This window comes from Ammospiza nelsoni, chromosome 6, assembly GCF_027579445.1.
Source record: "Ammospiza nelsoni isolate bAmmNel1 chromosome 6, bAmmNel1.pri, whole genome shotgun sequence".
Classification (NCBI taxonomy): Eukaryota; Metazoa; Chordata; class Aves; order Passeriformes; family Passerellidae; genus Ammospiza; species Ammospiza nelsoni.
In genome coordinates this window covers 355,171-367,443 of record NC_080638.1, presented here as the reverse complement: position 1 = coordinate 367,443, position 12,273 = coordinate 355,171, and the positions used below count along the sequence as shown (strand labels likewise).

At 37.9% G+C, this 12,273-nt stretch overlaps 1 protein-coding gene across 4 annotated transcripts in view; it reads left to right on the top strand.

The window, feature by feature from the left end:
* HIPK3 (homeodomain interacting protein kinase 3) overlaps positions 1 to 12,273 on the top strand; it is a 69,407-nt gene that overhangs the window by 33,764 nt on the left and 23,370 nt on the right. The window lies entirely within an intron of this gene.

The following is a 12,273-nucleotide window of genomic DNA, read 5'->3' as shown; positions in this document are numbered from 1 at the left end:
AGAAAGCACTTAGTAATCATAATGCACTTTATTGCTACATGATAGTTAATAAGCCTTAAAGTGAATGCTGTAACATCCCATTGGCCATCCTTGGAGTACCTGAAAAGGCAGCAGAATGTGATGTTCTCTGTTTTGTAACAAGGCCATCTTGCCTGTTATTTCCAGGGACACTTTAGTTTGAGGTCACTGAGGTAAAGGCCTGTTTCCTTGCTACCTCACCAAAGCAGCTTTCTGTCTTTAGGTACTTACAGTACCCTACAAGGCTTGATAAGGCAGTGACATACTTTTTGTCAAATCCAGAGATTTTCACCTTCAAATGAAAATTTATTTCAAAAATGCGTTTTTGGGGATTTTTGTTTTGATGTCTACTGGATTTTGTGTCTTTCTCGGTAGGTTATTTCTGTTTATGTTTGTAAAAGTCTGTAATCTTAAATCATAGCATAAGCTGATTTGCCCTAAGGCCATTTCCAGCGTCAGAGACAGAAAATGATAATAAGAATGAAGAGTTTGTCTAGTTCTGAAATGACTAATGAAAATACCTGCATTTATCATTATGCTCTAATGGACTCTTCCTCATAAGGTTATGTTACCAGGCTCTAATTCTCTTCTATTTTGATTTTGATGTAGATCTGATACTGTTCTTGTTTGTAGCTATTTATTCTCAAGGGGCTATTTCTGTAGAAGGCTTCAAGTATTCCAGCTTCTCAGCAATTGTCTGATAATGGATAATTTTGCTTCTCCTTTCCCAGCAGCATCATTAATGTATATGTTATTTACAGTGCCATGACAATGCTGGTTGACAGCACCTCTTCCTGGGTAATTGCAAACAAATTTGTAAGCCTGTCTTGGCAGTAGGATTACTGCCAAGGATTTATTTAGTGTATTGGCCTGCTTGTGGTGGTTTATGCTACCCTATTCATGAATAATATAAATTCTTATTCTTGTATAGCCAATACTGTTCACTGATGTCAATTTTAAAATTGCCATTTTGTGAGGAATTTGCCATTTTCCATTCAGGAAAACTGATTATGGGGAAAATTATGTTACACAGAAGTCCCACTGAGCTGATGATTTCACCTAGAAACTTTGTGTCAGGGACCCAAAAGAACTATAGCACCTTGATGAATCTAGAAGAAAACCACCAAGATTTCCCTCACTAATTGAGGTGTGTGTGTAGGGACTGCTCAGCCTGCAGGCAGCAAAGTAGGACATTGCTGAAAAGGAGCTGGGGGTGGCTGCTTTTGGCAGGTGTTTGTTTCTTTCAATAAGACATTTCCCCCCACCCCTCCCAATTTTAGCATATGCAGTTTACACTTATTTTTGTAGCTTGTCTTCTTCCTAAAAGTGAAAAGCACAATGTAAAACTGCCAGAAAATGAAATGAGCTTGACTCAAAAGGAGATATTAACTCTGTTAGCAACGGCACAGCAAGGCCAGTGCTAGGAGCTTTACTAAAAAGCAACAAAATAATGCAGGGCTGGCCTTTGAAAGTTTGTCCTATCAATTTGTGGTGTGACAACATAACCTAAAAATAGTTCCTGGCACTAAGAAAAAGTTGTGCTTTGATTTGAGGATTTGTTTTTCCCCCCATGGAAACTTCATATATGCTGGAAACAAACCAATGTGGAATTGTACAGATATCCAAGCAAATCACAGATACCTTTTTAGTAGAGATTTGTCAACTGGACTTCAGTTTTCACCTTTTCAAGGAGCAGGAGTTCCTGGTAAATACTCCCACTGTGCAGACTCTCATAATCCCATAGTGTTCAGGGTTTGGCTATCACATGCAAAACAATCCAACTTCACAATTATTTTATTTTTGCAATTTTTGTTAGTTGTTGATGCTTTAAATAAATTTTTAGTTGGCATTGTCTTGGTTTTATATTTTGGTACAAGTCATTTGAAAGCTGAACCCAAAATATCTCCCTGGCCTGGTATGGTACTTAAATGGATTGTGGGCTTTATGTAGTGTATATTTCTATCCTCTGTTGAGGACATATTTGAGATATTTGAGATATTGATATTATATTAATGCATGTTTAATAGCTCAAATGAAATGACAAAGTTGTGTTCTTGAAATAACTATTGCTGTTATTTTTTAAAGTCCAGGAAATGTTTATTGCCCCTCACGCTTTTCCAGCAGAACCTTGTGGGGGCCTTGTGAAATTCTGTGCAATTCTTTCTTAGCACTCTGAGAAGAGCAGGCAGTGAAGATAACTTCCCTTTCATTTTCCTCTTGGAGACAAAAATTCTCCAGCCCAGCTCAGGGCACTGAGTAGTCCTTGTGCTTCAGCCCAATTTGAGCAGTAGCTCTTCCTAAATGAGGAATGTTTGTCTATTTGATCCTTGTTGCTTCTGTTGTTATTGTCAACAAGTGTGCCTTTTCCTAACATGAGTGTCTGGCTATATTGGGAACAGAATGAAGTTTTTAGCCGTAACTAATGAGCTACTTGTAATTATTAGTGTCCTGGACCAGACTCAAAGGGTTCACTCAGATGAAAGGCTCCCATTATTATCCATTTATTATCTAGATCTCAGTTTTATTTTTGTTGTATTTCTTTAAACTGCATTACCTGTTTTTAACTTCCATTTGCTCACAGCAACATTTTAACATTCAGCATAATTAAAAAGAATTCTCAGTATAATCAGATTACCCTGATTTCTTCCTCCAGTGTGGTGCTAGAGGGTCTGGGGTTTAATATTAGATATCAGGCAAGAACTGCTTTAAAAATATGACAATTATGTAGTGAGAAGAAGAAATGGAAAAAAAATCCGTACCAAATGTTTTAATGTTTGGGTAGATGCATTTTTGAATGTAAATTTATTTCAAGAATCTTCGCAAAGCAGGGCTTGCAGAAATGCTGGGGCTCCTTGCTGTGGTCACATTCCTGTTGTAGCACGTTGGCAGGTCTGATGTGACATCAGTTCTGAATGTAATAGATACATAGTTAAGCAGTTTATTTTAGGATCCAAAACCCTTCTAAGAATAGACAGGCTCTCCTTTCAACGGGAAAGGACAAATAAACTAAAATGGAATAATAGGGAAGGAAAAATAGGAAGAAAAAGCAGAGAGAAAAAAGCATTTAGGAGAACAATTAAAGAGGATTTTTATTAGGGTTCAAGGCTGGGGTGAAACATTTGGAGGGACCATTGCAGCTGAATTCTTTCGGGAGGCTGTGGTGTAATGGGATGGGCTGGAAGGCTGAACAGTCTAGCCTACCAAAATAGACTTGTGTAGTTTTCCTATTACCACTCCATAGGTTAAATTCATAGGGAGGGGGAGAAAAATAACCTTTAAATATTCTACAGTAATTTTTTAGCTCTGTCAGAACATCACCAGGTGTTTGTTTTGCCGTGCCCCAAAGCTGAGGTGCTGCTGTGTTTCCCCATGGATGTGTCAGTGGGATTGCTAAGCCATGGGTAAGGATGAGACTTGTTCTGGTGGTGTCATGTTTACACCACAGGCCTAATCATAGAAATTTGTATGGGAAAAACTCAGCAAGTCAGCCACGGAGTTCACTTGCCAGGGCATAAATAACTGCAGCAGAATTCCAATTAAAATTAAGTGTTGCTGTGTGTTGGGTGTGTTTTTCTGCAGAGTTCTGTGGAAGTTAGAGATTCCCACAGGACATTGAGCCAGACATGTATGGGTATTAATACAACAGAACATTTACTGACTAAAACATTTAAAAATATTTTTATTCACCAAAAGGTCTCTACTAGTGTAACCTTGAGAAGGCAGATTTAATTTCATGTGTGTTAATTCATCACATTGTTGCTCTGTAGGTATTCTGTAATAACTTTCTTTTTTCTTACTGTTCTTTCTAATTTTTTGTGTTTCATTTTGCAGCTGGCATAGGTACTGTGTCCAGATAACATTTTATGTAGGGGACTATCAAAGGGAAATGGATTTTGATGTTCCATTTAGGTAGTGAACAGGACATGAACCTCCAATGTGAAGCTGTGGCATCAATACATGACATTTTGCAAGACGCTACTGTTTAAATTGTATGTGCTTTGAATATTTGAATTCTAAGTGATCACATTTCCTGTTAATAGATATTTTTAAACAAATGCTAGCTTCTCCTACAAGTCTGTTGCTTGTCTTCTAAAATTAAACAGTTTTAACAAGCCTATCATATCTGTTTATCCTGATGTCATGTTGTCAGTGTTGAATCTTAATTTGAGAGTGGTTTTTATAATCTAGTGTCACTACATGAATTATCTGTAATGAAAACATAGATTTTTTTCGCTAAGATGATTTTTTTTTTCTGTTAATTTTTGGTGAGCTTTCTAGAATTTAAGCAATGTAATTTGAAGTCAAAATTTATCAGTCTGAGTTGCAAAATTTCACCAGAACACAACTTTGCATCACCCAGATGGGCAGGTATCAGAAGTTTAAAAAACCCTTTTTACAAAGGACAAGGATGTGGGCAGATTTTCTTACTCTGCAGCATTTGTGGGGTGTGTTCATCTCCAGTGCAGAATTGCTGTGCCACAGCTTCATGCTGGAAAATGATTTCAAATAGTTCCGTGCTTTCATGGCTTATTGAGCTCTTGGGCTGAGCTTGTTGCCCTGTGTTGGGGAGCAAATTCTCTCACAAGTTTTGCTCAAGAATCAAAGAAATTTTCCTTTGTGTTTTCAGGTTAGCTTTTCTTTGGTATTGGGGATATTTTTTTGTGAGTGATTTTGGGGTTTTTTGGGGGGGGGTGTTGGTTTTTTGTGTTTTATTTTGACTTTTTTGTTTGTTTTTTTAATAGCTGCCTAAAATAAAGTAATATGTTATGATACACTTGATTTCTTGACACAAGAGCAACATCCTTGTGGGGGCTTTTTGTTTGGTTGGTTGGTTTTGGTTTCTTTTTTTTTTTTTTTTTTTTTTTTTTTTTTTTTTTTTTTGGATTTTTTTTTTTTTTAACATGAACTATGCCAGTAACAGATGCTCATGCTGATCAGTCATATTAGAAAATAATTCCTCTTTCCACTGCTAGGTTTTTTTACAGCAGGATCTGTCTGCTTGCTTCTTTAGCATCACCATACCTTTGTACCCTGAGCCCAGTTGGGCTGTTGTCACCAAGGGCTAAAACACAAAAGGCCTGTGCAGAAAACTGATTTATAAGGCCTTGACACTCTTGACAAGGATGCTAAAAGCAAATACTGCTGTGCTTTTTACTCTTTTGTAGGAGCTCTCAACCTGTTCTTCAGCAGTGCAAGTCCATAGGGTTAGAAATTGTTATTCCCACAGAATCAACAATAACAAAGTAAAGCAGGGAGGGAATTAAATTCTGACATGTCTGAGCTGTGAGGCCTTGAAACATCCCACGCTGTGCTCTTCTCTTGTCCTCCTCCAGAGCTGGAAATGTGTGTTTGATCCTCTCCTGGGGTGGAGGTCAGCCCGGGGCTGCCAGCAGCCCCACAGCCCCTTGTGCTTGCCTTGACTGCAATCTCTGCTCCAGACAAGCTCATTTCAAGTCTGGTTTTCTTCAGAAATAATCTGGGCAATTGAGCAGCTCCTCTCAGGGCTTTGTTATGTACAAAAGCTCTGTGTGAGAGTTTGGGTGTTCTCCTCTTGTGGGCAGAGGCAGTGTCTGTGTGACCATCTCACAGACACTGAGAAGGATAAAGCGCTGTAGGGTGGTCCCACAGTTAGGAGTAAATCCTCCATCCACTCAAACACTATTGTCCAAATTCAGTTATTGGTAAGTAACCTCATTTGACACTTAAAATAAAGACACTTTGCTCTCCAAAATGTAAATGTATTAAATAGCAGGCTTTATTTATCACTAAAGCATCTGAAGAGTTTATATCTACACCATTTTGTTCATTCTGTTGCTGCATCAGTATCTACTTTGCTTAATTTTCATGTAATTCAAAAACTGCTTAACCTATCAAGTGTATAAATAAATTACTCTGTAAGTCTTTTCAAGGAAAATCAAAATCATGAAAAGGCAGAAGCATAAACATCTGGTTTTAATAAAATCAACTCCTCCTTTCACAAGAGATAGTGGATAATTAGAAAAGAGCCTGCTGAAATCACTTGTTTTATTCTCATCTGAATAAATCAAAGAGGAATAGCTAAATGATTATCTTCAGTATTTTTGGTACATGGTTTGAGAATGTAGATTAGCTTAAAATTTGTGCTTGCTCTTTCAAAACAAAATGTTTTTCACTATCAGGAAAAAGATCTAGAATAGTTTATGGGTTTTTTTAATTTTTGAGGAAATCACCTAGGATTTTATTTTTTGTCTCATTTAATTTCTAGGTGAATTTTCTTTTCCCTGTTCAGTTATGAGCCGTAAGTTCTAAAGAATTTTTTTGCAGTGATTGCTTCTTTTTTAAAGTAGTCACATACATGGGCTGCTTTCTATAGAAGAGTTTTAAATCCCCCTCTAGGGCAGATCAGGGTTCAAAGTTAAACTGGCAGCTGCATGTCAGTCTTGTATGTTATATATCTATATCTAAATATATATATATCTCACTGGGAGGCTCTGAAGGGAATTAGGCTTTTCTAGCTGTTGAGAATGCATAGTCCCATGAAAATGTTTTATTAGGCAAAAATGAGGTTTTTCTGTAGAAAAACTCGTCCTGTGGCTGTAGGATTTTACAGGAGGTACAGAGACTGATTTGCCTTTGTCTTCACTACCACTCCCATGCACCAAACTTCTTCAGAGGAGCAGTGAGACTAGGAATGAGGGGGTAACTTCCCATATCAGCTTGAACATAATTATTCTCACTCTATTTTAAGGTACAGGCCTTGAATTGCAGAGAGTGGTGGAATTGAGTCTTTGCTGCTGCCTCAAAGACAAAGATACCCCTATCCAGCTTAGCTAACATTTCCTGAGTCTGAGCATTTCATTTTTGATTTCCAAGTCCTCTTACATTCTTAGAATTTTAAAAAAATGCCCCCATCAGAGTATGCTACTTATGTAATTCCTAATGCCTAATCCTGGAAGAGTTAAAAGAAGCCTACAAAATTATAGATGTATATTCACACTCCTACAAAAGCCAGGAGTGTGAATGTAAATCTATAATTCAGTTTTTGATTTTTGATTTGCAGCAGTTTTCCTTCCAAAGAATGGGGAGGAAGGCTCGTTGCCTGGCATGGTGTGTCATGCATGCATTTCTAAGATCAAATATATGTCAGCACATGACACTGCCAGTCTGCCTCTGACATCTCAGTGCACTTAAAAGCAAGAGACAATAAATTCAACCATAAAAGTGCTCTTGGGAAGTGCAGTTGAGTGGGTTTTTTAAATGTGTAACACAACTACTTTAAAGACACCTGTAAATAATGTTGATATAATTCTTATTTTAACAAAAGGACATTGCAAGTAACAATTATTCTGACCCTGAGGAAGATTGTCAAGACTAGAAGGTTGTACAGAAGCTTGTAGCTGCTGTCAAGGGATTTGCTTGGATAACTCATATATTTGTGCAAGAATAGTGATTTTAACATGTAGGAAATGTATGTTCTCGGATCAGCAGTCTATGTATCTTAGTCTTTTGTTGCTGCAGAAAATTTATTGTAGCATGAGGTTGCACTTCAGTGTCTTCTGATGCAATTTTCTTACAGCTCTACACAGTTGATGGCTGTTCTTGTTCTACATGGATTCAACCCTTACTTGTGGATATTTCCCTGTCTATCCATTCTTAAATACTCTTAATATTTTTTATCTCAACAGTGACCTGTGATTTTGAGAGTAATTGCAATTCTGGCTTTAAAAATCCACTTTTATGTTTACATCAGCCTTTAGCTCAAAGTGGGTGGGGGATTCCTTGGTCTTCTAGAGTGAGGCAGGGGCATTAGAAACACCTGTCTGCTTCTCTTCCCTTATTTATGATATAATTTGAGTAATGTTACTGATCATTCATTCATCCTTGAAGCTTTATAGTTCTAACCACGGTTTCTTCTTGTACCCAAATCTCTTCAAGTCTTTAATTTGTATTGTTCTTTTCTGCGTCTTTTCTATTTGATGTATCCTTTTTCAGATGGGGGTGACCAAAACTGAACCCAGAATTCAAAACTGAACACACACTATTCAAGGTGAGGGAATATCACTAGTTTTATATAAGGCATAATATTTTTTATATGTCCTTGTCCTTTAAAAATAAATACTGATATCCTGATTATTTTTGCTCCCAATTGTAAAATATTTTTCTTGAGTAATCTGTAAAGTTGTCTAGACTTTTCATTGAAAAGTTGGTTAATTTATAACATAATTTCTTCTGGGTAATTAATTAATGAATATGGTACATTAATTTTCACTATGGTTTACTATACACCATGTATACTCTACTTCCTGTTTTTGTGTTGATGTAATTGCATATTTGAAATGCCTTCTGAAGACCATCACGAATCCACTACCGAGCCAACTGATCTTTGTATCCTTCATCATTTCCAGGTTTTGTCATTACACGGTTCCTTCCCCTTTCATCCTTCAGATTACTGAGCTGTACTTGCCTGGAAGTTTTTTCTGGGTGTTTTCTGCCACCTTGATTTTGATCCCTCCAGCCGAGAGTCTTTCCTGTGTTCTTGCAGATCTTGAAGAAAGGTTTGCATTCCTTCGTGCACGTGGCGAACACTGCTAGGTGAAGGGAGTGAATTGAGATGAGAACTCATCAGGATGCCCACTGCCATCTCTCATTAACTCACTCACTGCATCTGCTCCTTCTCCTAGGCTTCCTTTCTTTAGGAGAAGAGTTGTGCATCTCACAAGCCACGTGTGGTTATTCCTTTCAGGAGGGATGTGCTTGCATTGTGCTCATGATGGCACCGGGGCAAAGTCTGGTTTTACTCGGGCTGCTAATCTGGTTTGACTTTAACTCTTGCAAACTGGATTCATTTGCATGAGTGGTCTATATCAGGGCTTTAAACAGGTCATTAATTAAAAAAAAAAATTATAAACATCCCACCCTTTTGATGGCTTCCTTGCATTAGTATTTCTATCATTGTTGTTGTGACCAGAGTAGGTAATTAATAGGCATTGTCAGCACAGTAGTAAATAGAGATAGTAGAGTTTGGTAGTAAAGTTTCAGGGGAGGAAGGCTATTTCCAAACTGCCCACTCTGGAGAGCAGCAGGTAAACAAGGCAGTGCTGTGATCAACAGTTGATACATTGACCCTCCCACGCTCTCAAAGAAATAGAAATAAAAATTGCTCAATCTTCAGTCTCACTTCCTTGATCTCTGAGGGGGTATGTGTAGTGTGATTGTGTTGTAGAATCTTCAGTGGGAACATATTTGAGAAATTATTCCTGCATTCAACTGAATTTTTCCTGAAAGTGAAAAAGGGAGGCTGCTGTTCTCATTGTCTTGTGTTGTTCTTCAGTTTTTACTTTGTACAACTGTTGGGTTTTAGCTTTTCGTGTAACTTCTGTTCTAAATTGGATTTCTAACCAGCCATTCATAGGTGATGATCATCTGAAATGGTTTGACTTCTTACAGATTTTTTTATTACTTATTTTTGTAGTATGGGTAATTCTTGCTCTTCATTCTTTGTTCCCTGAGTGTAAGGGTTGGAAGAAATTTTCTGTTACTATGCTGCAGTTTTGATTTTTTTTAGCAAGTTTGTGCTTGGGGTTTGTTTTTATTTTTAAAGATTTTTTTAATCCTCCATCAATGAACAATCTCATTTTTCTTCAAATTTGTTAATTTTGTTGCTTTATTCCAAGCTGGCTAACATGCTGAAGCTAAACTATTTTATGAAATATTCTTGTCTTTGACCAAGTTAATGGAACAAATTGTGTGATTTCTTTCCTCACAAGCTTATAAAAAGTTATAGGATAGTGTATGTGTTTATGATCTGTGATGTAATAAATGGAAATGTGGCTATCCAAACAAGCAGCTGAAACAGGTATTCATTTGCCTTTCATCTTTTTAGATCTTTCTAATTGTAAAGTCTAAGCTGTGCTGTTTTATGATAATGTTTTAAATTAATGTTTAATTAACACTGGCAAGAAGGAAATAAGTGCTTTCTCTCTAAAATCTTGCTTTTAGTTTAAGTGCATTTAAGTAAGATTCAGTGTCCTTAAGAAGTTTAGAAAATTCTGGTGTTCTCCTTGATGTCTTGGGATGGGATAACAGGTGCTGTTTGCTCAGGTGGAGACTGTGGTGTCTTCTGGTGCACTGAATATCTTGTGATCTGCAGTAAAAATCCAAGCAGGAGTGTGTGTGTTTTTTTGAGCATGTGGTGCTGTTTTGAGAGAGAGAAATACTTAGTTACACTGTTTTTTGAGTAATGTGATGGTAAAGGGGCTGTTGGGACATCTGCAGTTCCTACCCCTCTCCTGTCTATGCTTGTAGTTAGGAAAGGGAGTATCTTCCTTTTGAGGTGCATGGTGAAATATTCCTTATAGGAGAAAACAGCTGTGGGTCGTCTTAAAAACAAAAATTGAAGAATAATTCTCACTGCTTTAACACTTTTCTCTCCAGCTCTCCAGACAGATTTTTAACAGGAACTTTAAAAGAAGGAGAAACAGAAGCAGGTGTTTTTGAGCATGACATTACCAAACTTTTGTTTAACAAAAATATTTGAGCTGGTTAAGATCACTCCAAACATAATCAAACTCAGTTACAGTTTTGCTGCAACTTAATTTGCTGTGAGAAAGAATTTGCTGTGAGAAAGTTGCTCCATTTTAAGGACTAGCATGGTAGGTGCCTGAAAGAGCAGCAGCTCTTCATCTTCCTCTATTCAAGCTAGCCTGAAAATCTTTTTTTGTGGAAGGGTGCAGGTAGCTGTGCTCAGGAGCACATTGATTTCCTCTTCTTTCTGGATGGCAGGTCTGGTGTTGGCAAGTGAGGAGCGCTTCTCCTCTCATGAAATACCTCCCTTTTCCTTTGAAGTACTTACTACTGCTTTTCTTTGTGGAAAAACTACCAGATTACTGTATTTTGGAACACAGCAAGTATTCTGTCTTTTTTTTTTTTTTTTTTCTTTTGGCATTGTATCTCCCCTCATCCTTCTCTCCTTTGGGATCCTGTCTCTCCACAGGGACCGACGGACTGCGGCTATTTTTGCGCAGCGCACATATTAACCATTGAGTAAACCTAAGAGGTTTTACAGAGCTTATTTTAGCAGAAGCATTTGTTAAAGCCCCTGTATCCATAGGCTGTGTGTATATTCATTAACTATTCAGGCTGTAACACAATACAACAAAAGGAAGTGTATTTTAACAGAGATCTGTAACAACCATAGGCAGCCTGGCACCCAGCCAGGGGGAAAGGCAGACGCTGCTCGCTGCTATTTCTGTCTTGTGGCATCCAGAGATGTTGCATTGATTTCTTGGATAATGAAACTAGCTAAGACTTACTGCAGTGTCAGGATCCTGCATTGCAAAAATACGTATGTTTGATCCCCAGAAGTTTATTGTAGTCAAATCTTTGGGGGCAGTGGAAAACTGAGCCTCTCCAGTTTCACTGCCAGCGTGACAAGATTTAGCCTTCATAGAATCACATCCAAAATGGCTTGTGGCAAGGATGGGGAGAACTGAAGTGCCAGCATGAATGGAAAGTATGTAATTATTTAACAGAATATCCTGTTCTATAGATTTTCTCATCTAAAGAGTGTTGGATTTTCCCTGTGGCAGATGCCTGAATGGCTTCACTGGTCAGAGATGGGGCAGAGCATTGGGAGTCCTTTCCCTGGTGGTGAACATTCATCCTTGGAGCTTGAAATATGTCTGTGTACAGCTTCTACCAACTACCCCTTGTGAAAGGGGATGGAGATGCTTCAGTTTTTGGTCTGCTCTACAGCTACAAGATAGCTTCTCTGTCCCAGTGTAGCATAAAAATAGGAATTTGTTCCCAATCCAGTACATGACATTAAATTAAAGAATATTTTGATAAGGATAAATGTCAGAGGAGAATGAGATATGTAGGTATCTACTATGATCAGAGTCTTGTTTTGTGTGTGGAATGTCAGTAGACTGTGTCAGGATGTGCTGAAGCATAGGATTGGTGAGCTTTTCCCCAGGTGAGAAATCCCACATTTCCTGGTCAGTTGGATGCTCCCGTTCTGCCCAGCTGCATTGAATTACCCTCTTGGTTTTAACCACCTTCCTGCTCTCCTGTGGCATGCTGAGCAAACAACAAGCTTGTCTGCTTTAAAAGTGGATCCATTCCTAGTGTGATGCTTGAAATAATATTTTACATCTCCAGGCGTCTTTCCATGTTAGAATGCAGATATAAATTCATTCTTTTTCCTTTTGTTAATAGCTTGAATGAGCTGGGAGGGAAGATTTTAAAAGGACAAATACAATGAAAATGGATATTTGT